This window comes from Camelus ferus, chromosome 5 (assembly GCF_009834535.1).
Source record: "Camelus ferus isolate YT-003-E chromosome 5, BCGSAC_Cfer_1.0, whole genome shotgun sequence".
In the NCBI taxonomy this organism is placed as follows: domain Eukaryota; kingdom Metazoa; phylum Chordata; class Mammalia; order Artiodactyla; family Camelidae; genus Camelus; species Camelus ferus.
This window is the reverse complement of record NC_045700.1, coordinates 40,127,575-40,154,213: the sequence shown is the minus strand read 5'-3', so window position 1 is coordinate 40,154,213 and position 26,639 is coordinate 40,127,575. Positions and strand designations below refer to the sequence as shown.

Below are 26,639 nucleotides of genomic sequence, written 5' to 3'. Positions count from 1 at the left end.
ATGGTGATGGCTGAAAGAGACAAAACCTACTAGACCTGGACTCGAGGACTCTGCAGACCTTACCGTGAGGGTCCACACGTATGGGTAAGCCCCCGAAGTGTTATGTAATCCAGCAAGGTAGAGCAATGAAAATAATATTTACCAAGTTAAAAGAGACCATAAGGCATCAAACTAAGGTAAAATGTGCTTTTTGTACTTAAGGAGGTTGTAAAACTAATTATAGGCTGGACCAGAAGGAAAACCTAGTTTATTTCCATAAGTATGAATTGTACAGAGACATTCCTTGACCCAAAGATACTATTTAAAATAAAGCTCAAACAAGAACCACTTAACCACATAGAAATAATAATCAAATTCTCATAAGCTCTTCGGGTTACAAAGAAGAAATCAAAATAACAGTTATTGACTATTAGAAAAACAAATACTAATATATTAATAAATTATATTCGGAAGCAAACACTTAAGTATTTTTATACTGCATTTTCATTATCAAACTGGAAAATGAAAGAGCATGAAGTAAGAACTTAACTCATGATGCTAAAACAAAACATGAAAGGATGAGGAAGTAAATAACACATAAATAAGCAGAAATTAGTGATTGAACAAATACAGAATTGAAAAACTAGGTTTTTATGAGTGGGGGAGGGCAACACAGCTCTTTTAGGATTTTAAAGAAAAAGAGAACAAAAATATAGAATCGAAGAGTTTTTAAGTTAAAAGAAAAAAATTATGGTAGTAGGTTTGAAATTCCAGATGAAATGCATGACCATTTAGAAAATACATAAATTAAAATTTTAATCAAGAATTAGAGCTGTTGAATCAAACTATTATTAAAAAATAAGAAAAATGTTATTAAAGGGCTGTCCTCCAAAAGGCTCTGGGATTAGTCAAGGAGACAAGCTAATTTGTTCTTCTAAGGAACAGATAACATTCTTTAAAGATTTACAAAGCATAGAAAAAACTATGTAGCTTCTGTGTTTATTTTTATGTGATGAGTACATCTTGACTGATGTTTTACAAAGAAATCCCACAAAATGAAAGAGGCCATCCTCTCTTATAAGTGTAACTATAAAAATTCAAAATAAAATAATAAAAGAATCTTTAGTAATAAAATAAGTAAATAATAAAATAATAAAATTTAACTGTCACAAAGTAGGATTATTATAGGAATTAAAAAATGGCTTATAGTTAGAAACTATATATCACACTAGTAAATCAGGGGAAAGTCATGTTCAAGGTTGCATAGTTTATAAGTGGCAGAACTAGGTGTCAAACTCAGTTTTGTGATGCAAAAGTCAGCCAGTCACTGTTCATCCCTGGGAAGTCACTCTTATTTCTCCTTACAAGTTAAAACACTTATCCTAGACTTCTCTGAGTTCATCTACCTTGCCCTGTCTCCCAGTTTTATCTCCGTGCCCTATCTCCCAGTTTTATCTCCTCTCTCTTGCTGAAATAGCTCCAAGAGAAGAGGCATACAATCTTCTGATCCAGTCTAGGTTCCTGACTGCATATTGTCCATTTGTCCTGTGAGTGATTACTGAGTGTCTGCTCAGGACCAGCCATTGTGTTCGTATCTGGGGAGACAAAGGTTCTTTACTGAAAAAGTTCCTGGACTATCAATACTTCTCCATACTGTAAGAAACTAGTTTTGAGAGGATGTAATTGTTTCCTTTTAATGGTCATTTTTATTCTATATTAGAAAATAGTATCTATCAGTTCTTGGATTTGATGCGTTACTGCTTAAAATAAAAAGTTAAATTGAGTAAAATACATAAATAAAACATTAATATTCCACTAATATGGGGAAAACCTTGAAAGGAAACAAAGATTGGGAAAGATCATATGGTATAATTGGGAGCTCAGACAGTGAGAACAGTATTTTTTATGGAACTGAAGTGTGTCTGTGTGTCTTTATAGCTTCTGCTTTATAGTTATATACAGTTACATACATATAGTTAAATATAATTTTTCTCTAAAGAGATAAAGCATTAAGTCTGGTCCTTCCACCACTGAATAGCTTTTCTCAAAAGATGATGGAAAATTAAAAACTCAGAAACCTAGACATGGAGGGATACTGATTAAACAATTGATTAAATAATATGTTTGTTAAGCCAATAAAATACATTATAGTTAATGATGAAATATATGCTGTTTTATTGAAATCAGGAATGAGTCAAAGATGCCTGCCATTACCATTACTATATAACTTTTCCTGAAAGCTCTAGCTAGTGCCATTAGATAAGATAGGGCAATGAGAGTTACACAAATTTCAAAGGAGTATGCTTTTTTCCCTCCCCAACCTCTTTTTTTCCTTCTTTCTTTTCCCTCTTTGGTAAGTAAGCTACCTAAAATCTAAAATTATCAGTGGAAAACATTTAAAACTAAGGAAAAATTTTAGAAAGTTGTCTGGGTATAAAAGTTAGTATGCACACACCTGTTAGAATGATTAAAATTCAAAACCCTGATAACACCAAATGCAGGCAAGGGTATAGAACAGTAGGAACCCTCATTCATTGCTGTTGGGAATGCAAAATAGTACCTCAGGTGGGCAGTTTCTTGTAAAACTAAACATATTCTTAACCATACAATCCAGTCATCACACTCCTGAGTTGAAACTTTATATTCATACAAAAATCTTCACAAGATTGTTCGGATCAGCTTTATTCATAAATGTCAAAACTTGGAAGCAAACAAGATTTCTTTCAATAGGTGAATGGATAAACAAACTGTGGTATACCCGTACAATTTTGTTCAAGGATGAAAAGAAATGAGTTAATTAAGCCATGAACGGTTATGGGGGAAATATAAATGTATATTGCTTAGTGAAAGGAGCCAGTCTGAAAAGGCTACATCCAGTATTATTTTAACTATATGGCATTCCAGAAAAGGCAAAACAATGAGACAATGAAAAAAAAAATCAGCTGTTAGAAGTTTGGGATGGGGAAGGAGGAAAGATAAAGTGGAGCATAGGATTTTGTAGGGCAGTGAAAATATTCTGTATGATGTAGTAATAATGGACACGTCATTATGTTTTTTTGAAGCCCATAGAACTGCACAACCCAAAGAGTGAACCCTAATGTAAACTACAGACTTTAATAATGTTAATAATAATTTATCAATATTAGTTCATCAGTTGTAACAAACGTACCTCACTAATGTGAGATGTAAATAATAGGGGAATCGGGAGAGGAGAGGGTCACAGGAGACATGAGAACTCTACGTCTGATCAGTTTTTCTATAAATCTAACTTAAATTGTTTTTTAAAAAGTCTGTTAACTAAAAAATTTAATATGGAAAAAATCTGCATCTTTGCCTCTTAGCCATTTTAGGCCACCATCATCTGCTTCCAGATCAGTGCAGTCTGCAGGGGACGGGGGAATAGATGACTCACTGGTGTGAGAAAGAAAATATTAGAATGTCTGTTAGTGTGTAATTTTTTTAAAAAAAGGATTTTTTTCCAATATTTAAAGCATGAATAGGCATTGAGGATATCACTCAGTTTTTTGGGTCACAGAGTCTGTGTGGTGCAGGAGTCGTGCTGAGGGAGGAGAGTATGAGCTTGCCGGGCTGGGGCCCCCTTGCTAGCCTCATGCTGTTGTACATGTCATGTTATTTATAAACTAATCTTCATGGTGGGAAGGTGTGCATATCTGCAAAGACATTGCACATTGACTATGATAAAAATATAAGCACCATGAACTACAAGAAAATAGCAAAGTCGACAGTTATGGTCTTAGTGTAAGCTTTTTGTCAGCCATGTTGTAAGACACAATGAGATCTGATAAGAATTGGAGCCCCAAAAGAAGTTATCAGACTACTTGAAATAAAGATTTACATCTACTTTTACTAATAATATACCATTAATAGCTAAAACGTATAAAATGTTTGTTTCACTTTATCATACATTTCAATTTCAATTTTGAAAAAGTACCCATGAATACAATAGCATATGTTATTTACAGTTATGAGCACTGGAGTCAGCTCTTTCCTTTCACTGATAGAGTTCTGTGATCAGATTCCCTTGGAGATTGCTGCTCTGGGTTAGTCTGCCTGGCTTTCCTGCCTCTGGTCTTGCTTTTCTTCAATCTGTTCTCCATATCAGCCAGGGAAAGCATTCTAAAATGTAACTCTGATTCTATCAATTTCTTGCTTGAAACAGTTTATTTCTGTGTTTTATGCTAAGGGCCAACTTCAGTTCTGTAAGATACGCTGATATGGGGGTCCTGTCTAGACGACTTTCGTCTCTCCCTTCAATAGGCTCTATCTTTCTATTTATTTGGGCATGTTGAGCTGTCACTTCTTCCAAGAGACCTTTTTTTAATCCCTAAACCAGGTGAGGTACACCCTCAGGCAGCCCATTGCCCCATCTGCTTGGTCTAGACTGTTGCTGTTTGCTTGTCTCCATTGTGACAAACTTCAGCAAGGATCTTCAGGACTTACCACCATGACTGTTCCAGTGTATGTAACACATATGAGTAGATAAGTTCATTAAAGCCTGTTTTAGAAGGAAAATGATGGGGGAAAAGGACTTTGTACACTGGTAATTAATTGATAAAAGATATAAGCTTCTTTATCCCTTCATCTAAAATATGTTAGATGAAGGATTATAAAAAATGCTATTTTTTTTGCCAAACTTTGATTCTTAACTCTTATGATAACTTTTTAAAGGTAACATCACGTATTGTTACTAATAATACATGTATTGAAAGGCAGCGAAATGTGCAATAAATTAACTTAGTGTAAAATAGTTAAAAGTTACTTTCTAACTTCCTCCGAAAGTGTTGGTCTTTGTGACCAGTTTTACGATCTATGATAAGGATCACTAAGGCTTTAGATGGTGGGAGTTTTTTTTTCTTATGTTTAAGGAGATATTTACATCATAAAAACTAAATTAAACCTACATTGTGGGAAAAGCTGCGTGGCTGATGACCAGAAGGTAAATATGACATTTTGGGGGGTGGGTTATTTTCTGGGTTCTACAAAGAGGAATGGACAAATGGACAAACAGATGGACGTTTCTCTCTCTCCCCCCAACCCCATTCCCGTACCTGATGTTTTCAGGAAAGCACTCTTTTGTGTGTGGAGGTGGGACCTCGCTTAAGAATGTGTGTTTTTGAGTCTGATGCGTCTTGGAGCTCTTGGTGGAAACTTGCAGCCATAGGAGCTTCTTTAATCCGGTTCTTGGAGGGCCCTTGGTCTGTGGAGTTGAGTCTCTGCTGCATGAGTTAGAATTGATTGCTCATAAAACTAAATACTAGTAGAGGCTGGGCTTCTAGGAGTATGTGGTGAGGTGTGGCAATATTTTTCATACTGTTTGGGGCTGCTTTCCACACGATTACTTCTCAGTATTAGTGATCATAGTACGTGTCTCCTGATCCTTTGGATATTACCCTTCTTTCCCTCCTTGGTTTAAAACAGTTTATTGTAGAGGAATCCCCTTCCCTCCCCTAGTATATTGCAACCTTTAGTCCTTGATCGAAGTGGCAACTTCTATTCTTCAGAAAGGGGAGGACCAGTTAGTTCTATAATGTAATGTTGTCTGATTATTGTTTGATTTTGGACAGTATCATGTCTTCCCTTAATTATTCATTTCTCTGTTTGCCTGTGTCTCTCTTCCCTCCCTTTCCTTCCTGACCCCCTTATTTTATGTTTGATTTTTAAATGGTATTCCCAACTTGTTGATAGTAAATATAATTGGATATTTCTAGAATGGTATAGACTTTAAAAAGCAGTTATATATCAAAATACTGGTATGTTAAAGAATGAAAGCTGTTAGTATTAAAATAAAACTATCTCAGAATTTTACTTTAATTTGCTGAAATTTCCTATAGCCTACGTCTCTGAACATACGTACGCTGCTCTAACTTCCTCTACCACATCCTCCAGTGCACCTTACTTGGAAAGTCAGACAGCGTTGTCTGATGTGTGGTGCAGTTGAAGCTGAGCGTACAGCCTTCTCCTGACTTCAGTCACCCCCATTCCTTGCTTTTTCCTGCTGTTCTGGGCCAAGTAACTCAGTTTTTCCACATTCAAATCATTCCCTGCCCCCAAATTTATTACTGGCAGCTGCTCCCACACATTTAAAAGCACAAAAATTTAAAGATTAGCCTTCAACGTAGAGGGACGTCTTTGATCTGTGGGCTTTATGTTGGATATTCCTTTTCATTACATGGCACCTGGTGGAATTAGTGAGTGCTTCCCATGTGCCAGATACTGTGCTGAATGCTGTGAGGTCGCAAAAATGTAAGTCTTTTACTTTTTTTGTAGATTCTTTAATTTCCCCACAGCTTTTCTGTTTTGTTACTAGTTTCTGTGTTTCATCTTCTGTCTACATAATTGAGCATTGACTGTAACTAATAAATATAAAAGACGTTAAATATTTTGTCCTTTTTTGCATACATTTTTGTTTAGTTCCTAAACTCTGTATTTCCAGGTTCCAAGCTAAAATGAGCTCTCACACCTACTTCAAGTGTAGCTACAAAGAATCAGGAAAATATATTGTCCTTTTTATTTTTCTTTTTGAGTGCACAGGAACTAAAACGTGTGGTTCAAATGACTGGCAGTGTCTGTAAGAGTGTGTACTGTAGCTAAGTTTCTCTTCAGCCTCCAGAGCCATCATTATGCTAGAAATCTACTGCACGTTCACAGGTAAGGGAAGTAAATGTGCTGTTTAATTGTGCAATTACTTCTCCTGGCGTGGATGTTTTTACTTTAAAGTGGAGTGGAGGCAGGAACAGATAAAAAATTATGTGGCAGTCTGGATATCAGTAAAAGCCATTAATGATTTTTGATTAACATAAGTAAAATTCACATTTATTGGGCGTACAATTCTAGGAATTTTGACCCATGCACAGAGTCATGAATACACCACCACAGTCAGGACACAGAGCAGTTCCATCCTTCCAGAAAAACTCTTTGTAGTTACAGCCTCCCCCATGACTGACACCTGGTGACCACTGATCTGTTCTCTCTCACTATAGTTTAGCTTTTTAAGAGTGTCATTAAAATGGAATCATAACCTTTTGAGACCGTCTTCTTTCACTCAGTATAAGCCTTTGAGAGTCATCCAATTTTTAAGTGTGCCTTTTTATTGCTCTGTGTAATATTATGGGGTATGGATGTACTACAAGTGTGTTTATTCATTCACCCATTGAATGCTATTTGAGTTGCTTTCAGTTATGAGTTGCTGTGAAGAGAACACTCTTGTACAGTTGGTTTTTTTAAATTTACATGTATGTACTGTTCATCGTTTCTAAGAACAGTTTAGAGCTTTAGCTTTTTATACTTACATAGTTACCAAAGGAATAAATCTAACCACAAAATAAGAATCAACAGAATGCAGTAATCCAATCATAAAGAACAGTCAGAAGTGCTTACACATATTCAAGAAATCAGTCATCTAAGTTATAAATAATAAGTTCGTTTGTGTCTTTTTTTTTTTTTCAGATTCCACATGTAAGTGATATCATATGGCATTTTTCTTTCTCTTTCTGGCTTACCTCACTTGGAATGACAATATCCAGGTCCATCCACTTTGCTGCAAATGGCATTATTTTATTCTTTTTTTTGGCTGAGTAGTATATCCAGTCTGTTGATGGACATTTGGGTTGTTTCCATGTCTTGGCTATTGTAAATAATGCTGCTGTGAACATTGGGGTGCATGTGTCTTTTTGAATTATATTTTTCTCTGGTTATATGCCCAGGAGTGGGATTGCTGGATCATATGCTAAGCCTATTTTTAGTTTTTAAAGGAATCTCCATATTGTCATCCATAGTGGCTGCACCAATTTACATTCTCACCAACAGTGTAGGAGGGTTCCTTTTTCTCCACACCCTCTCCAGCATTTATCATTTGTAGATTTTTTAATGATGGCCATTCTGGCTGGTGTGAGGTGATGTCTCATTGTAGTTTTGATTTGCATTTCTCTAACAATTAGTGATGTTGAGCATAGACACGTAGATCAATGGAACAGGATAGAAAGTCCAGAAATAAACCCATGCCTTCTTGTCAATTAATCTATGACAAAGGAGGCAAGAATATATAATGGAGAAAAGACAGCCTCTTTAATAGGTGATTCTGGGAAAACTGGACAGCTACCTGTAAAAGACTGAAATTAGAACATTCTCTAACACCATACAAAAAAATATACTCAAAATGGATTGAAGACTTAAATGTAAGACTAGATACTATAAAACTTCTAGAGGAAAACATAGGCAGAACACTCTTGGACATAAATCACAGCAATATATTTTTTGAACCAGTTCCTGGGGTAATGGAAATAAAAGCAAAAGTTAAAAAATAGATCTAATTAAACTTAAAAGCTTTTGGACAACTAAGGATACCATCATGTACAGGTTTTCATGTAAATCGTAGGTTTTCATTTCTCTTCTATCTAGGAAAGTGATTGCTGGGTCATATGGTAAGTGTATGCTTAACTTTGTGAGAAACTTCCAAACCATTTTCCAGAGTGGTTGTACCATTTTGTGTTCCACCAACAATGCATGAGAGTTTTGTTTGCTCTGCATCCTCGTCAGCACTTGTATTGGCCATATTTACTTTAGTCATTCTAATAGGTGTGTAATGATAGCTCATTTTGTTTTTAATCTACAATTCCTTAATGGTGCTAGATGTTGAAGAGCTTTTCATATGCTTATTTGCCTTTTGTTGATCCTCTTTAGTAAACTTCCTATTTAGGTCCTTTGTTGATTTTTAAAAACTGGATTATTTTCTTATTGCTGAATAGTAAGAGTTGTTTGTATATTCTGGATATAAGTACTTTGTCTAATGTGAGTTGCAAATATTTTCTCCCAGGCTGTGGTTTGTCCTTTATTCTCTTAACAGTGTATTTTAGAGAGTAAAAATATCTTATTTTCATAAGGTCCAATTTGTCAATATTTTTCTTTTACAGATTGTTTCTTGGTGTCTTGTCTAAGAACTTGGTACCCAGTTCATGAAGATACTTTCCTTTGTGTGTGTGTGTTTTAAGCCTTACAGCTTTTCATTTGTAACTAGATCTATTATTCATTTTGAGTTAATTTTTGTTAAAAGTATAAAATTTAGGTTTTGGGTTTTTTTTTTTTTTAGCATATGTATGTCCTATTATTCAAACATCATTTGTTGAAAAGACTATCCTTTCTCTATTGAATTTGATCCTATGTCAAAAATAAGTTCTTCCTATTGGTGTGGCTCTATTTCTAGACTCTCTATTGTGTTTTGTTGATCTGTGTGTCTGTCCATTTGTCAATATCACACTGTCTTGATTACTGTAGCTTTATAGTAAGATCAAAGTTGGGTAATACAAGTTCTCTAGCTTTCTTTTCTTTTTCAAAATTGTTTCTATTCTCATTCCTTTGCCTTACTACGTATTTTACAATCAGCTTGTCTATAGCTACAAACAGTCCATTGGAGTTTTGACTGGAATGGTGTTAAATGTATGGATGAGTTTGGGAAAAATTGACCTTTTTACAGTTTTGAGTCTTCTAATCCATGAAAATTGTATGCGTCTCCATTTAGTTAGGTCTTCTTTTATTTCTTTTATCAGTAGCATACAGGTTTCAGAATATAGATCCTATGTAGATTTTTATGGAATTATAACCAAGTAGTTCATTATTGTGATATTGTAAATTTTTCTTGGCTATTAAATAGAAACATTTTTTATTTTTGCAAAAGGAAATTACAAAAAGATAACTTTCCTTCTTTGCATTAAGAGACTCCTTCCCTGATCCTTGACCCTGAACTACGGGGCTTCTCCTTGCACTCTCTTTTTGCATCCATTATCTGCTTCTGAGTTTTGGGCTGCTTTGAGTCCTGGCTGGGGAATACTGATGGGAAAAAGTGGTTAACTCATTGCCAATTCAATGGTACTTTGACTTCTGGTCTTCTTCAGTCTACCTGCTCCAGTTTACTCTCAGAATCCTCCAACTGTTGCTTCATGCATTCTGTCCAAGTTTCATAGTGGTATTTTCTTGGAAAGACAGTAGAGTGTGCTTACCTCATTTTCCCTACAACTAGAACCGAGACCAGTTTCTCTTGAAGTGACTGTAATTAAGTGTTTTTAGTATCACATATCAAATTTTGTTTGTTATTAGCAGGCAGTCCATCTGTGTGTTGAGATCTTGTAACATTTCTCCTTTGTCTACTCTCTGTTAGGAAAATTACAGCACAACTCTTTTCCCAACTCTGAATACCCAACTCATATTTATATTCTTAAAGTATTTACTAAAGGAAAATATAACATTTTTGGCTTAAATAATTGGAATTGAATATGTGATGTCAGAGTAACATATTTATGACAATTTTCCTTAAGGAAGACAAGTCATGAGAAATTATATTTGAGTTGTTTAAGACTGCTTATGCTGGCAGTCTTGGCAAACTTTAGAAGGGATTGGAGAATTGATATTTTAAAAATAAATCTATGTGTATAAAACAAATTGTGGGAAATTTGATGTTATACATTTTAAAAAATTTATAGAAATAATGAGATGTAGAGGCGTATATTTTAGAGAAGGATGAACTTCTTTAATTTGCATAAACATTTCAGATTTTATTTACTTTTCATTCACTGCTTTAAAAAACAGCTAGTTTATCCAGAAATTCTGCAGTAAGAGTTTTAGCAATTTTTGTGTTGAAATTAGTGCAAATACATTTTCTTTTAAATTTGTTGGCTATTTTTGTGTTTAAAGTTTGTTTTTGGTGTGCCAAGCACAAACCAATACAACCATGGATTCTTGACCTCATCTCCAGTAATAATAGATCCTTTCATTATAAATTTTAATAATTCTGTAGTCAAGCATAATCATTTAGGAATAAAAGTATATAGTTTCAGTTTCAATCTGATTTCCCTGAAACTGAAAATACTTAGTAACATTTGTGTCTGTTATAGCAGATGGCGAAAAAGAAAAAACAAAGGAGAGGCCAGTTCTTTGGTGGGGGAAGGAAGTATTCATTTGCTTTTTCAAAAGTGGGCAAAGAATCCTCTATATTCTCTCCTGCTTTTCTTGGAAGAGAAATGTACGTTGGTTCAAAAAATATAATCGAAACATCTTGAAAAGTCTAGCTGACCAAATATTTCAGTTATGCCTCATTTTGAGGAAGGATGGGCGTCTAAAGGGAGGACTGGGTAGATGGCCATGATGAAAGGAAGGTGCATAGACTCTGGGGTCAGAAAGATCCCACAGGATTTATTTGGACATTTTTGTCAACCAGGTGAGCTTGTGAAGGTATTAGACTGATAGGAGAATAAGTTGCAGAATAAAACATCATAAGTCAAGTGGTGATTGTATGAGTTTTTCACTACATGTGCCTGAGAAAACTGACCCTATTAATTAGCATCTGTGTGGGTCCCCAAAGGAGATACAAACCTCACAGTAGGTTAAATGGGAAGTTTAATATAAAGAATTATTAACTATGAACAAAGAGTATAATACAAGGGCACACTCTGTAGTACTGTAGGGCAGAGGGAGAGTCACCAAGGAAGGACAAGCTAGCAAAGGGGTCAGACTTCCTTGAAGATGTGGATCAGTCCCTGGAGAGCGGAGACGCTTGCTGGTTTAGCCTAGCTGGAGCTGCTCTGGAGTTTCTAGATAAGCAATAAGCTACTCTTCACAGTGTAGGTGTGGAGCAGGTGTGGACTGGCAGTGGGAGTCTGAGTGCTGGAGGGGGCAGAAGTCCTTCCCAGTGCCTGGGATGGTGGGAATAGGGAGGGTGGTGAAGGGTTGGGGAGGTTGAGTTGTTAGTCACACAGGTGACTGTGTGCAGGCCATGAGGGGCTTTGCCCAGAGAATCAGACACCAGCATAGGCAAGAGATCTTCAGTACATTTGGTCTGGGTTAGGGGGGTGTGCTCAGCAAGGAGCCTCAGAAGGAGGCAGCAAGGTAATGCCGGGATGGTCTATGCCCATGGCTGGGTCTACCAGATGTCTTCACCTCTGCACCCCAGACTCCCCAGACCAGGCTGGAAATTCTAGGAAACCCCTTCCTCTTCAGTGTCCCAATGCTCTCTAAATGAAAGCTTAGTATCATGCCCACTTTAAAGGAGGGATGCTTAAAAGGAATTCTGTTGTTTATCTCAGGGCATTGAAGAGTGCATTTGGAACTGAGAGGCACTAAATTGATAACTCACAGGGTTATGAGGGGTTATGCCAGCGTATCAAATCTAGACATTATGCATTCTTCTATCTGGAGATTATCTCTATGTACCCTTCAATGTGTAGAATTCAAGATCTGTTTATTCCCACACACATCTGTTCCTACCCAGATGAAATGCTGTTTTGGTCATGCTGGTTTATCAACTGCTTTTTTTCTGTTAGTGCTCTTCACCTTTCCACGCTGGTACATTTTCAGTTTGTGTGATACCTGGTCCATTCTCACGTTAGCTCAATTGTCTCTAAAACATTTACATACTTTGTTCTAATTAGGATCTAATCTGGGACTTTGTTTTGCGTCTGGTTGTGTCCTATAAGCTTCTCAAGTAATGACACTGACTTTTGAAAGGACCTAGCCATTTGTCCTACAAAATATTGCATTTTCTGTTGCTTCCTTTTAGTGGTGTTCGCTTGTTCTTAAATCTCTCTGTATGGAAAAGTTAAATCTAGGCAACATGGATTCAAGTTGAGTGGTTTTGGACTAGAAGATATTGTCGATGGCATATATTCCGTAGTTTGTCTCATTAGGAGGCACAGTGTCCAGAATGACCGTCATTCATGTGGCATCGTGCTCTTTGGACCACAGTGCCGTTGCTGCTTTCTTAGTCTGCCGGCTTCTATTTCTTGTATTTGGCTTTATTGCATATGGAAGATCATAATGTTTCAGCACGATAAAAACCTTTATACATTTCTTCTCAAAGTTCTTTTCTTCATTGTCTCGGGAGAAACTTTGAAATGATTTTTAAGGTTGTCAGTACACTATTTGCTTTTCAGATCTTTCTCTAAAATTAAGCATGTATTATTTTAGACTTCTTAATGTAGGAAATTCGGTCTCAAGAAAATACTGAAGCATCTTAGGTATTTTAGATGTTTGTTCTGTGTGATTTTTTTAATAAGATATTATGGCAATTTAAAGCCCCCCCCCCCTTTTCTTTTCTCCTTTGTGACATCTTTATTTTTCTACCTGGTATATGAACAATGTGAACACGGGTCGGAAAAATCAGCTACACTGAAACACTCGAACCAGTTTTAAAACAGAGGGGGCACAGACATGGAGAGAGAATGGTAGAATTCCAGACCAGCTTTCTCCAAAGGGCTTGTCATCCAGGCCTGAAACCACAGGGTACGCTGGGCAGGGTCATGCAGTGTGGACTCGGGGCAGGAAGGACTAGGACCAGTCACAGCAGAGACTGCGGCTGGGCATGAGTTTCTCGGCTGCTGGCCTCATGCTACTTGTTGAAGTCGATCAGCCCATTGGAAGAATCCTGAGAAGTCATTGGGTTTCTGCCATCAAGCTCAGGCTCAGCTTTCTTTGCATGAAGTCCTGGAGAGAGGTTATTTTATGGGGAGGTGGTCATTGGGCAGTCTAACTACTCCTGGTGCAAGAAGGGGTTAGTACAAATTTGCAATGGTAAGTTTAATAAAATATAATATGGAATAAGTGGAAATGATTAGTAGTAATGACATGAAAAACATTTAAGTGGCATTGAATTCATTTTAATTTTCTAAACCCTGAGGGAATTGTGTATTTTTATCAAAAAGTAAAAACTGTCATTTTCCTTCTGTACTTTCTTCTGCCTGTCTCCATCTATCTCTCTATGTGTGTATACACATATACATAAACATACACACATATATGCGTAACAAATCCCCTTCTGTTGAAGACTTTTCAGCTTATATCCTTTCAGCCTTGTCAATGCTTCAAAATACTGTGCCACTTTTTAAAAAAAATGTAAAGGCTCTCCTTTTAGGATGTTGTTATGAAGGAGTAACTTGACAAGAAACATCTTGGGTAGTTTCCCTTTCAAAATAAACACATTTGATTCCTTGATATGTGGAAGCAGCTTTTCCCTAGAGACGAAGATGAGGAGAGTCCTAGAAGGAAGTGGGCTTAGTGAAGACTGGTGACTGTGATAAGTATTTCTCACCATTCACTTCTGTTTGTATTGGCTTTTGCTGTTGGCGTTGATTTAGGAGGCTTAGGAATTCATATTCTTGGCTTTTCTGAACAATACTAGGTCTTAAACACTAGTACTTGTTGGGTGGGGAAAGGATTTGTGAGTTTAACAATGCCTTTTTTTTTGCGTATAAATGATATTGGCTGAATAAGAAAACACTCGAGCAACCCAAGGCAGGGAGGGTGGAGAAAGGGCTGGGGTGCTGGGAGGGGTGTCTGCGTCTTTGAACCAAAGCACTTGGTATATGTGTGTGTGTTGGGGGTGAAATTGCCTTGTGACTCCTGGGGAGTTTAAGTACCTGTGCCATGTCTGTCCCGAGCCCCAGTTAGTCCTGTTCTTTCTCCTCCCTTCATCTCTGACTGTACTGTTCAGGAGCATGCACTTGACTCAACAATGGAATTTGCCAAATGGTATGAAATTTGCTGAGCCATCATGGTACCTAAAGTAAAGCGTCACTGAAATGTCAGAATTCTAAGTATGGTATCGTACAACTTTTAAGGATGTCTGCATATCCCTCACCTGATTTTTGTCTTCTTTACCTGCCTCACCCCAACCCCTCCCTCAGATCACCTGAAATGAACTTTTATTTGTATACTTCTGAAAATTCTTATCCGGACCTCCCCCTAGTATAAGATAGCCCTAAAACTCAAAGACATTCCTCCCACCCTTCATATGTAGCATTTAGACAAGGGCAGTTTTCTTTGATTTTACATCCATGGAATAATTTACATATACATAATTTAAGCCTTATAATAACAGGTAAGAATAGGTACTACTCTCACCAGGATACAGATGAGAAGCCTGTGGCTCAACTTCAGTTTTGAGGTTTGAATTTTTCCTTTTAAAGTAATTGGTGCATTAAAAAGGCAGTTCTGCTGTTACTTCCTTCAAATTCATTCTTCTTCTAAGTATTTGTGACCTGGTGCTTGTAATGGAAAACCATGTGATAGTGGGGGAGGGCAAGGTCCTAACTGTGACTGAATAATTAAATAAGTTGTGTCAAAGCTGCTTTAACCATCTTGCAAAGTTTTTCAAATTATGAATTTTAAGATAGACACACAAATCTCTCATCTGTAATTGAAAATTGCTTTTCTAATAAGTGACCCTAATGATTTTCATTCTTTATAACCCTTTACAAAGGAGAATACTTATCTTACTAGTTTTGCAGGTAAGCAAGATGATGCTAATCTCAGCCTGCTGTAAAATATGCACGTATACTTGGTTTTGAATTGCTGAATGCTTCCTCATGCAAATGTCTTCTTACTCTATGACATACTAGGATTTTTTTTTTTTTTTTTTGCATTGTATTCCTCATCACATATAGACCCATTAATACTGGAAGGAGATTTCACATCGAACTTAACATGGAAGCTATAAAAACAAAAATCTGTCAAGGTACATGTTTCCTGGTCACTAACGATCTGAGTCATAAGGATCTGATGCAAGAACAAAGATTAATTAGGGTGAAACATTGTCATAAAAGTCTCTTACTTCTTTTCCTCTGGTATTTTCTGGCAAAATAAAATGTACGTCAAAATCACATGCGAAAATACTTGAAATTAAGTCTTGTTAACTAAAATATGTCACATTTGTAAAAGGTTCAGTTTTACTAGTGCTGGAAATCTAAGATGGTATAAGCCTTTGTTATTTTTATTTTTTTTAAAGAAAAGACCAAACCCTTCCTTTAAAAGGGTTTATAAACCACTATCATGTAGCAGAGTTTTGTTGCTGCTGAAAAAAAGTTCCATTTATTTCTACAATTTAGTCTACAAGTCACCCTGGGAAGGGATAAATTGAGTATTTTAGAGATTTGAATCACATCCTACAAGGGGTGGGTCTGGCTCATAAGGGCAAATTTCAGAATTTCTGCCCCTCGTGGGGGATCTAGGAGCTTATTATCTCAGGACTTCATTTTGGAATTTAGAAGCAGAAGATAAACTTGATGATTCTTTTTACCCCAGGATGAGTAGTGATCCCTGATTAGAAATTCAGTGGAGTTGTGTGGTAAGAATGTTTATGGGTGGGAACTGCAGGGTGTGTCTCCCACTGGAATGTCTACTCCAAGGAGAGATCCAGGACACCATAGGATTAACCCTGGGGTGGAGCAGCACTGGGTCACTTAGTGTTTCTGAGTGCTGATTTTAGGGCAGGATTTAGCGCATATGCTTATGAGTCTTCTCTCCATACACAAATCAAGAGTAAAAATAGATGTTTCAAAAATTTAAATGTTTTCTGAAAGTCTTACTGAGCCTAAAGAACTTTTAAGAGACTTGAAAAGGGAATTTTTTTTTCTCCCTCACGATGTCTAGTGCTTGTTAAGGTATGTTACATGTGTAATTTTAATACACAGTGTTTAGTAGTGTTTCTGTGTGGTTGGTATTGGTCCATTTGACGGTTGAGGAAATTGAGGCTTACAGAGATGAAATAATTTGCTCAAGGTCACATAGTGAGTCTGAATTGGGCCCTAGGTCTTTTAAACTTGCAGTAGGTGTTTCTTAGTCATGATCCTGTTGTTAAAAAGCTGACCATTTTCAATTATAAGATAACTGAGATCCTATCTCTTCTTTCTGGAGCCAATCTTCTTTCTGGAGCCAATGGGAATTCGTTCCAGAAGTGAACCTACTCCTTAAAATAACCTCCCTTAGGTGTTTATCAGAGAAGGATTTGGATTAAAAAAATAAAATAATTGAGCACTTATCTTTTTAAGTATTTTAATATAAATGTGTGGGATCAATTTTCAGTTTCAGAGCATAAAAGAAAAACTCGCAATTTTAAACAGAAAAGGGAATAAAACTTATAAAAATGTTGGCAGTTTGGAGCAGCAGGACCTAGGCTGGGCCTTCAGATGTGGTCACACTGTTTGTCTGGCCTGCCAGACACACTGCTGCCTCTGTGACAGTCAGAAGCTGCCCTCAGAGTGTAGCTGGGAACCAGGAATCACCATGATGTCACTGCAAATGTGGCTCAGAAACCACTGTGTGCATTGTGCATTCATCCCAGGGGGCAAAAAAAAAAAAAAAAAAAAAGTGTCCCAGGGTTTGCTTTGCTTTTTCATACTCATGAAATTAGTTCCTGGGCAATGGGGTGCTGGGCAGCAAAGCCCAGTGTCTCATGACTTTGCTTAGTCCACCTTCTTCTTCCTGATCTCATGCCTGCATATGTGATTAGCAGCCCCCTAGTTTCGAGGGAGCCTGGAAAAAATAATGTATTGGGTTTTGGCCTCCGTCATACAGGAAGGCATACAGGAAGGTAGTTGGTATGGAGGTTGAGTGCCAGTTCACTATACCCACCATACCATTACCGAGGAATCCCTGCGATGGAGGAGACCTTGCTTTCTTTTCCATGACCACATTTCCTGACCGTCCTCACCTCTGACCCTCATTAAAATGCCACCTTTGGCCTTTCTGGTCCAGTGGAATATTTTTTGACTTTTCCTTTCCAGTGTTTTGAGTGGGTATACATACAGATGATGAGTTTTTTTTCTTTTTAACAAAATAATTTCTGAGAAACTGCCATCATAATGTATTAGCAGCTCCTAGATATAATCTGTTTGGTGTTAGGATGTGTGTTCATTTTTTTCCTTGCAGTTTTATTGAGATATAATTGACATACAGCACCATGTAAGTTTCAGGTGTACAGCATAATAATCAACCTTACATATATCATGAAATGATTACCACAGTAAGTTTAGTGAGCATCCATCATCTCATACAGACTAAAGAAAAGAAAGAAAATTTTTTTTTCTTGGGATGAGAACTCTTAAGATTTCCCTTCTTGACAACTTTCATATGTAATATACAGCAGTGTTAATTATATCCATCATGTTGTACATTACATGCGTAGAGTTGATCTTATAACTGGAAGTTTGTACCTTTGACCACCTTCATCCAATTCTCCTTCCTCCCACTTCCTCCTCTGGTAAACACAAAGATACTTTTTAAACCATGCCATTAGGAACTGTTTCAGTGAATGAATACTATTAAAAGAAATATTTGGTTAATATGTGCAGTTATACTTTTTTCTTTAATTTTGAGAGGTTGGACATTATAAAAAGTGGGACGAGAGATGCCAGAGCTAAACTCTTATCTCTTAATTCCAAAGTACGAGAAAAAAGCATTTAGCAACGTAACTCTAGGAAAGTGTCCTAAATCTATTATGTCTCCGAGAGAGTATTCTGCCGAGTACTTTTTCAAAGGTAAGCTGCGGAGAATCAAGTGTGTATACAGTAGAAACTTAAATGTGTATGCACCTTTTTTTCTGAATGGCAAGTAATTTAGATGTGGATTTTCCTGGAGATTTCTGATGGGAGTTACCTTTTGGAGAGCATATTATAAGGCGATAGTTTAAGTTATGCAGAAGCGTGGGAAGGAAGGAAGTTATTCCTAAGCTAGAATTGTGTCTTTTGGCCTTGTTTTAGATCAGGTGCCTAAAACTGTCAAAAGCTGAATTGGCTTCCAGAGAGAAGTAGCGTGTCCTCCAAGCCCTTCCGTCAGTGATCGAGGCCGTGTTATGTAAACCATGTTTTCTTTTTGGAGCTCCTTGCGTAGTCTTTCCTTTTTAATTTTTTCTTACCTTCTTAAAAAGTTTTTATACTTAGTGAGCAAATATAAGATACCAGTTTATAAGTTAAAAGAAAAAAAATTGAATAAGAATGGCAGTCTTTGGTTCACATTTAATTATAGAGAATTTGTATTTATATTTTTATCACCTTCATCTGTTTCCTCTCAATGCATTTGAGTATAAGAAAAAAACAACTGGTAAGCTAAAAAAAACAAAACAGCTGGCTGTTTTGGAAGTATTCATGATTATGTAACTGGCCCAATATGTATAAAACATCCATCAATTTAAGGGCAGGAAAGTAAGTAGTAATCTTAGCTGAGAATTATCCAGTTGTACTCAATTATTACTTATTTTTGAAAACGTCCTGTAAAAGGGGTAATTGCAGAGAGACTATCTGCAATTACAATCTAGAGTTTGATATGAGAAATAGGCTTGCTGATTATAGGTTTTCAAGTAGATATTTAAGTAGGAATTAGATTAATCTTCTCACCTATTCTGAAATCTGAATAGAAATAATACAATGCTGAAAATACGTAGGTTTTTGAGAGCTAGTGGATTGGCTGAGTATTCAGCGGAACCCTCTGAACCTCTGCTTGGTGACAAACACAACTTCCACCTCACACCTCCCTCTCCTTGCCTGTGTTACTCGTTGTCTTCAAGAACATGGCATTTCTTTTGGAAGATGTTTTCCTGATCAAAGTGGTAATATTAATACTATCTTTCCCTGTGCTCTAATTTTGCTTCATATTATCCTATACTCTTGTCAGGATATAAAAAGGCAAGAATTCTCACGACCTTGGAGATTTATATCGGCTGGCCAAACACTCCTGACCACGTTTATAGCTGCCCAGCCCTCACCAGTTTTTTCTCAGCCCTCTCTAAATTGTCATCATGATTTCTACTAAGTTGGAGTATTCGACTCACCTGGTACTCCATCTTAATGTTTTGTGTGTTTTTTTTTAATTTTAAAAAGAAAAACAAACAAAAAACCCCTCCTCTCTCATCCTGCCATCCGTCTCCCTCATCACTGACTGGCATTAGCGTACCTCTGAAATGATACATTTAGGAATTTAACTCACTCTACAAATTGTCTTCCTCCCTTTCTTACTAAACCTATTGTACTGCTCTTTGCATCTCCCAGATATTTATATATATGTATTTTTATTTAGTTGTCTGGCTTCTTATGCATTTATTTCTTTGTTCATCTAAACTCAAGGATCAGTCATTTTAACCCCCTTCAGTAGCTGGCTCAATTTCAAGTTTTCTCTTCTCCCTAGACAAACTTTTGCTCAACATGCCTCCAGCTGTAAAACTGAATCAGCCTAAATTATACTATCTTCCCATTTCAGTTCTCCAGCTGGTGGGTGCTACTGGAGGGAGAAAGTGGGCCTGGGTAACCTGACGGCAGATTCTTTGCATATCTCTCATGTAATTTTCATACCCTCCATGAAGTTACTGTTACCATCTTTTTCTAGATCAAAAAAAAAAGATACAAAGTTACAAAGTTGATTTGATCCCAGGCCTTCTGATGATCCCAGGCCATTGAGCAATAGATGCTGCAGTTCCAAGTGTCTCATCTGCACATCAGTCTTTCTTGGGGAAGAAAGTCTATCTGACCCTGATTGTCAAAGAAGACTCCTGGGCCTCACCCTGAACCAGCTTTAAGCCGCAGTCCCCATAACAGTTCCTATAGCCAGAGTCATGCCAGCCTCAGATTGGTTTGGGCTTCAGTTAATGCCAGTCGCAGTAGTAAGGCTGTGAGAGTTGGCTGCTTGTTTTATGCCAGTTAGGGACCACTTATGTGGCAAGCTTATGGAATCAATCTCATCTAGTCACCGGAGCTGCTAACCTGTGCAAGAGGTAGGAAACGGGTGCTAAGGAAGCAACTGACAAGAGTCAGTTATTTTTATTCAGTGTAAAGAAAGGGCTTCTTACATTTTCAAGTTCTAATAGTTTATTTCAGATTTTGTTACAGAAATTAAGACTAATTCATAAGAGAAGACAGTCTGAAATCAATAATAGAACAATTTTGTAGGGTTTACTTTCCTCAGAGGTCTCTTAAGGGAGTAGGGAAGGCATTACTACAGTAATTCCAAGTTGGGATTTTATGAGCCATAAGCTGAAAGATCAAAGATGCAAAGTTACTGAGATTGTAGGTGAAAGTGTAGCTCAGGTGATTGGCCAAGTTGTTCTATGATGGATGGCAAGTAAACGAGGCTACAGTATTTGAGGGATCAAGTTCACAGAGCAGGGGATGCAGGAGTGGAAAAGGCATAAGAAGTTATAATCAGAGGATGGGGTATTAAAGTTTGGTATTTCTGATGTGGCAAGCTTTCAGGCAGTGACAAGGTCCTGTGGTGATGCAGTCCAGGTGTAAGGAGGCCAGTTCACTAGGTAGGATGCTGAATGAACCATCAGTATGCACACTGAAGTTTACAGAGTACTGACAGCAAAAGGCAGGGAAGTTTGCTGTGAGCCAAATATCAAACTTCTCTATGTTTGTAGAAGGCAACATGGAGTTAAGTGACTAACATGGATAAAATGGCAATGTGCCTAGATGGTGAGACCATTGGAAGAAGAGGCATGGTTGTTAATAAAGTAGAGTCATCCATCAGTATGCACGGTGCAGAAGGGATTCAGGAAAATGCGACTCTGCTCCCTTTCCCTGATCTGCAGAGGCAAGGTGAGAATCAAGTTTGAGACGTTTATGATGGAGATGGTGTAACCGAGGAACAGGCAACATACATTAAGGCAAGGAAGTAGAGGGAATCTTCGTAGAAAATATTAAGAATGGTGTACCATGCTTCTTGGGGATTGGATAGCAGTTCCAAAGGTATGATAGACAGGTATGTGGTTGGTGAGAAAGAACGGGGGAGAGTGATACTCAGGCCACTCGAGGCAGTGATTATGGACTGTGGACCTAAGGGAGATGGAGCTGTGAAATAAAGGCTCTTCATTAGGATCTCTCTGGTGTGATTCAAGATGAGTTATTATTTTATTTTATAAGTGTTATTACTGTTGGTTGCTTGAGTCATTCCTCCTACTCCACCCCGTAAATGAAGCTTCTTTCTTTTCTTAAAGCCCCACTGATGCCTGCCTCTGCTTACACCTCGTTCCTACATTCAGTTTTCAAAAAATGCCTCTATCAGTCCATCTCAACATCTAACATCCACAGCCCATGAGACCATGTCCGCCCTCACCTCCTCCAGGATGTTTTTCTTCATACTTCTGCCCAGATACATACTGTCTGTTTTATTTGTCATGACTTTTAAGATGCTTTGTACCCATGTTATTTTGTGTGTATTTATGGCTGGACTGCATATTTTAGTACATTTCCGGTACTAACATAGTGCCTTGCCCTTTATATGTATAAAACACCTTTGTGAATATGGACTCCATTTGGAGTCCCTTTTATATAGAAAGTGCCCTCCAGTTTGCAGTTACCATCCATGTGTTCAAATATTCTTGATTCACTTCTCCATGCAACAAGGTCGACTTTGTTAACAAGAAATATTCTTATACTTAGGAAAACTGTAAATTGAACTTAAGACATTTATCTGAAAAGTTAGATTTATTATCCTTTTTATGCCATTGCTTCACTTCCATCCCTTTATTTCCTTTAGCCTCCTGTTCTATGCCTGTCTGTGTAAGAATGTCCCCCCTTTGTGGGGAGGGGATTAGGATTCCCTCCAGCTATTTTTTGATTGAAGAAGACCTCAGTTGTTGCCCACATATCAATTTCCTATTTTCTTCCTGGCGAATAAGCCTCAGATGTTATTTTTTCCTTTCTTGGCTTCAACCACCACTGAAAACCCCCCAGTAAATAGATAGCATAGTTAAATGATGACTGAAATATCTGTATAAGGTTTATTTTTGCTACCATAGCAACTGCTAGCAATTACATTGTCTCTCATTTTGGAGCTCCTAGCTCACATGAAATTGTTTGGTGTCACTTCCCCTGCTGGCAGTTGTGACTCTCTCCCTGTTTCATCAGGAAGAGGTTTGCCTATTGTCTTTTTTTTTTTTTTTTTTTTGCTTTAAAAATCAAAACAACACAAACAAAACCACGCACAACCCAACTCTCTAAATCTTTGACTTCATTCATGAGGTTCTAGAAGTTTTCTCATGAATGCACAAATACCCTTATTTTTATATCCATTTACTTTTTATATTCATCTTTTAAAAAATCATTCATTGACTCTTCTAGTACCAAATGAAAATGACAAATTTCCTACCCTAAAAGAATCCACAATGTAGGAAGGGAATAGATAAAGGCCTAGTAAGTATCATATAGAGCTTTTGTGCTCTGGTTACCCATGAGAGGCCTCCTCTGAGTGCTTAGTGAACACAGGACAGTGGGCTAGGAGTTTCCAAAGGGAGGAAGGGGGACGTATTTGAGATGTCTTTTTAGAGGAGTTAATATTAGAACTGGCCTTTTAGAACCAATGCTCTGAACAATGTATATGTGCATATCACCAAGGAATTCATGGAAGCAGCCATGCAAAATAATTATGTATGTGAATCGAGCACCTTCTGCATGCTTTAGCAGTGTGTAAAGAACTTGGGGGACTAAAGAAATATCTAAGAATTATTTTTAAAGGATAGAATTTAAAAGTTAGTTTCACATACATAATGCAGACCTGAAAATATAACAATAAGATGGTCTAGATTATAAGCTTTCCATGTATTTGTGGTGTGACTTCTGCCTGCCCTGCCTGTGGTGATAGCAATCCCTTCTTCAAGGGTCTTAAAGTCTATTTGAAAGTGTAAAACGTGCATAAATGGAAACTTAGCATTTTAGTCTGTCCATAAAGTTAATATGAATGAAATTAGAGATAAGTGCTGTGAACACTGTGAAATGAGAGAACTTGTCATGACCTGAAGAGAGAAAAGAAGCCTGAGAAGGTTACAGTGGTCCACTTAGACCTGCTGTTTCTCCTGCCTGGACCCTGGTCTTACCACCTCCTCTTTATGGCTTGGTTTGGTGACTGTAGAAAGAGTATGACAGTATCCAGTCCTATCAGTAGTGTTTGATGGTTTAAACTTCATTCTTACCTCTTTGTTACAAGAGTAAAGTGTCCGATACCACTGTCTCTAAATATTGGATGTGTCTGAAATGTCTGTGGTGGAGGAGGAGCATTTAGTGTTTGATTCTGGCCAGCCCAGCCAGGACATGTGTTTCTGGCACTCTCTGATTGGATGGCCTTTGTCAGGGCCACAGCCCACAACATGAGAGGTGTGCATCCTGCCTTTCTGAAAGACCTGTGGAATTTTGGTGTTTATAGTTGGATTATTGCTATGGAGGTCCAAAAATACATAGTCATCATAATCACATGCTGAAGACTTAATCTTACCTTTGTAGAATATAAGAAACAATGTTGGAAAGAAGACAATCTACTCAACTGTTGATAACATTTTAAACCTAACCATTTTGTTTAAAATATAACTTTCTTTGGGAAGTTACAATTTTTTAGAAGATAAAACTCACAATGGATTTTCTTACTATTTCAGACAAGCTAAACATTATTTTGTTAAATAAGTTATTATTATTTAATAAGTAATTACATATTGTTATTATTTAATAAGTAATATATTAATAGACATGTTACTTTTGTATCCTAATTGCAGTTATGGAGTGTAAGTCTTTCATCAGACATCTACTTGTTATGTTAATAGCAGTCTTAAAATATATGGCTTTTTTTTTAATTGTGATAAAATACACATAACATAAAATTTACTGTTTTAACCATTTTAACATGCACAGCATTGTAGCATTTAATACATGTGTCATGTTATGCAACCACAACTATCCAGTTCCAGAACATTCCATCATCCCAAGAGGAAACCCGTAACCGTCAAGCAATCACTCCACATCTTCCCTCCCCCAGCTCCTGGCAACCACTAACCTGTTTTCCGTTTGGTTTTTAATGTATATACTTTGATGTCATAGTTTGCAGAATAATGGAAGTACTTAAGTTTGGTCTTTATTGCTCAGTTTTTATAGTGGTATAATAATACTTTTCTATTCAGTGTGTTAGACTCATTTTCTGATCATGTGAGTATTTTTAAAGGAAAAAAAACATTCAGCAACACAGAGTTTCCTTAGGGATGTGCAGCTGTACTTTAGAAATTTTCTTTAACATTAAAACATTAGTAATTTTATTAATGGAGTAAAAAAAAAAAACTCATGAAATTGGAAATAAGTAGGTCAGGCATTTCTTTTAGCTTTTATAACACTGAGAATTAAGTACTATAACCATGCTAGCCGTGAAGATTATTCACACTTCTGTAACCTGTGGAATTCTGAAATTGTAAAGCATGAAAGTAAAAGGCCATGCAGAGTAACCGAGGAATTAAAAGTATCATCTAAATGAAACATGTCCTAAATTACAAGAATAAAAATTCCCTTTTTTCTACTGGATAGTCTTCTCTGAGGCTAAAGAAAAAATATCATTATAAAATATGTGGCTTTGTTCAGGTTTAAAAATTATGTACGTTGATAATGAATAATGTCATCAACTTATTTAGGAAAGCATTTGCACATCTTCCTTAAAAAGCAGTGATGATGTTTGAATATCTTGTTATGCTCTCGATACTGGTTGAAAGTAGGTCTATTTTACTGGTTTTCTCTGTGCGCCTAGTTCCCCTATGCTTTTTTTTTTTTTTTTTTAGCGTTTTGAGTACAGTGCTTATAGATAAGCTGTTTCACAGCTAAGCCCTTTGAAACAAAATCGGGTTGGAAGATTTAATTTGGAGCACATTTAAGAATTAGATTTGACTTTAAGTTTAGCGGATAAGCGTGCAGGTCTGGAGTCAGGCCACTTAGGTTCCCATCCTGCCCCTCATTGTACTACGTCAGTGAGTGACCGCCTCTCTGCACAGTTCTTATCCCTGAGTGTCTTGCAAATAAGCAGAGGGCCTGTTGGTGGGCTGTTGGCAGGGAGAACGGAAGAGGGCCTGAGAGGCTCTCTCCCGAGAGCATGCGCTGCTGTAAGTGTGCTGTGTGTGTGAGCTGCTGCTGGGGACCGGGGGATGCCAAAGCCTGCTTTTATCTAAAAATTGAAATGTTAACCCCACACTTCTACAACTCCTGAGGAAGAATTTCACTTTCACAAAACTGTTCCAACCCTTCTCCGTAAGTGTTCGCATATTGTTTTTCTTTGGATTCATTATTGTAATGTTTTTGTCATATGGATTTGAGCTACCCTCCCCCCCAAAAAAAGACTTTTTGGTTAAAAGGAAAAAAAGGTCTAATAACTTAATGCAAAGAAGATAAATGGCTGTTTTCTCTGTTATTCATGGTGATTCAAGGTGTTGAATCTTATTTTCATGTTTTCAATTTTAGAGTAGTGGAAATTACTTTTACAATTAAAATACAACCTAACTTTTACAATCCTAAAATACAATAATTAAATTACAGGGGAAATTACTCACTGCTGGTGAAATTCTGGTAGGATGTGTGTGTGTATTTAATATTCTCTTCAAGATGAAAGAAACACCCAGGGGAAAATATGAGCATCACAGGCAAGATACTTTTAAAGGGTGTCTGTTCTAGAGTTTGACCAAGTGGAAGAGCAAATTGTTGACTGGGGATTATATTTACCCCTTGCCCGGAGACCTCACAAAGGGGCAGCATGTCTTCATGAAAACATAGCATCTCCACTGTGTCTTTGCCTGCCCTGCCTTTGGACTTCCCACTTGGCCGGGCAGAGACACCGGCAGCACCGCCCAGGGCAAACAGTATTTGGTTTCTAAATAAGGCACGAAGCTGAAAATAAACAGAAGTGCAGTGGTTGTTAAATCAATATGAATCGTGCAGCTTCTGTCCATACTTTGTGGTGATGGTGTCTCTGTCTTTGTGGCGCTCATAACCCAGTGTCCTGGGAGTTAAGGAAAATAGTATTTAACTCTTTAACTAATGTTTAATGATTAATTGTTTTTCAAGAGGAAACCACACTAAAAAGTTGGTGTAGGAAAA

General features: G+C 37.2%; 1 protein-coding gene across 7 annotated transcripts in view; it reads left to right on the top strand.

Annotated features, from left to right (window-relative positions):
* COBLL1 (cordon-bleu WH2 repeat protein like 1) overlaps positions 1-26,639 on the top strand; it is a 141,586-nt gene that overhangs the window by 32,508 nt on the left and 82,439 nt on the right. Inside the window, exon 1 of one of the 7 annotated variants that reach the window (XM_032479596.1) lies at positions 25,549-25,796. The exons of the other annotated variants lie outside the window; for them this stretch is intronic. The gene's annotated coding sequence lies outside the window, so the exon portion shown is untranslated. Of the gene's footprint in view, positions 1-25,548; positions 25,797-26,639 lie in introns of those variants that run through there. 7 annotated transcript variants of the gene reach the window in all.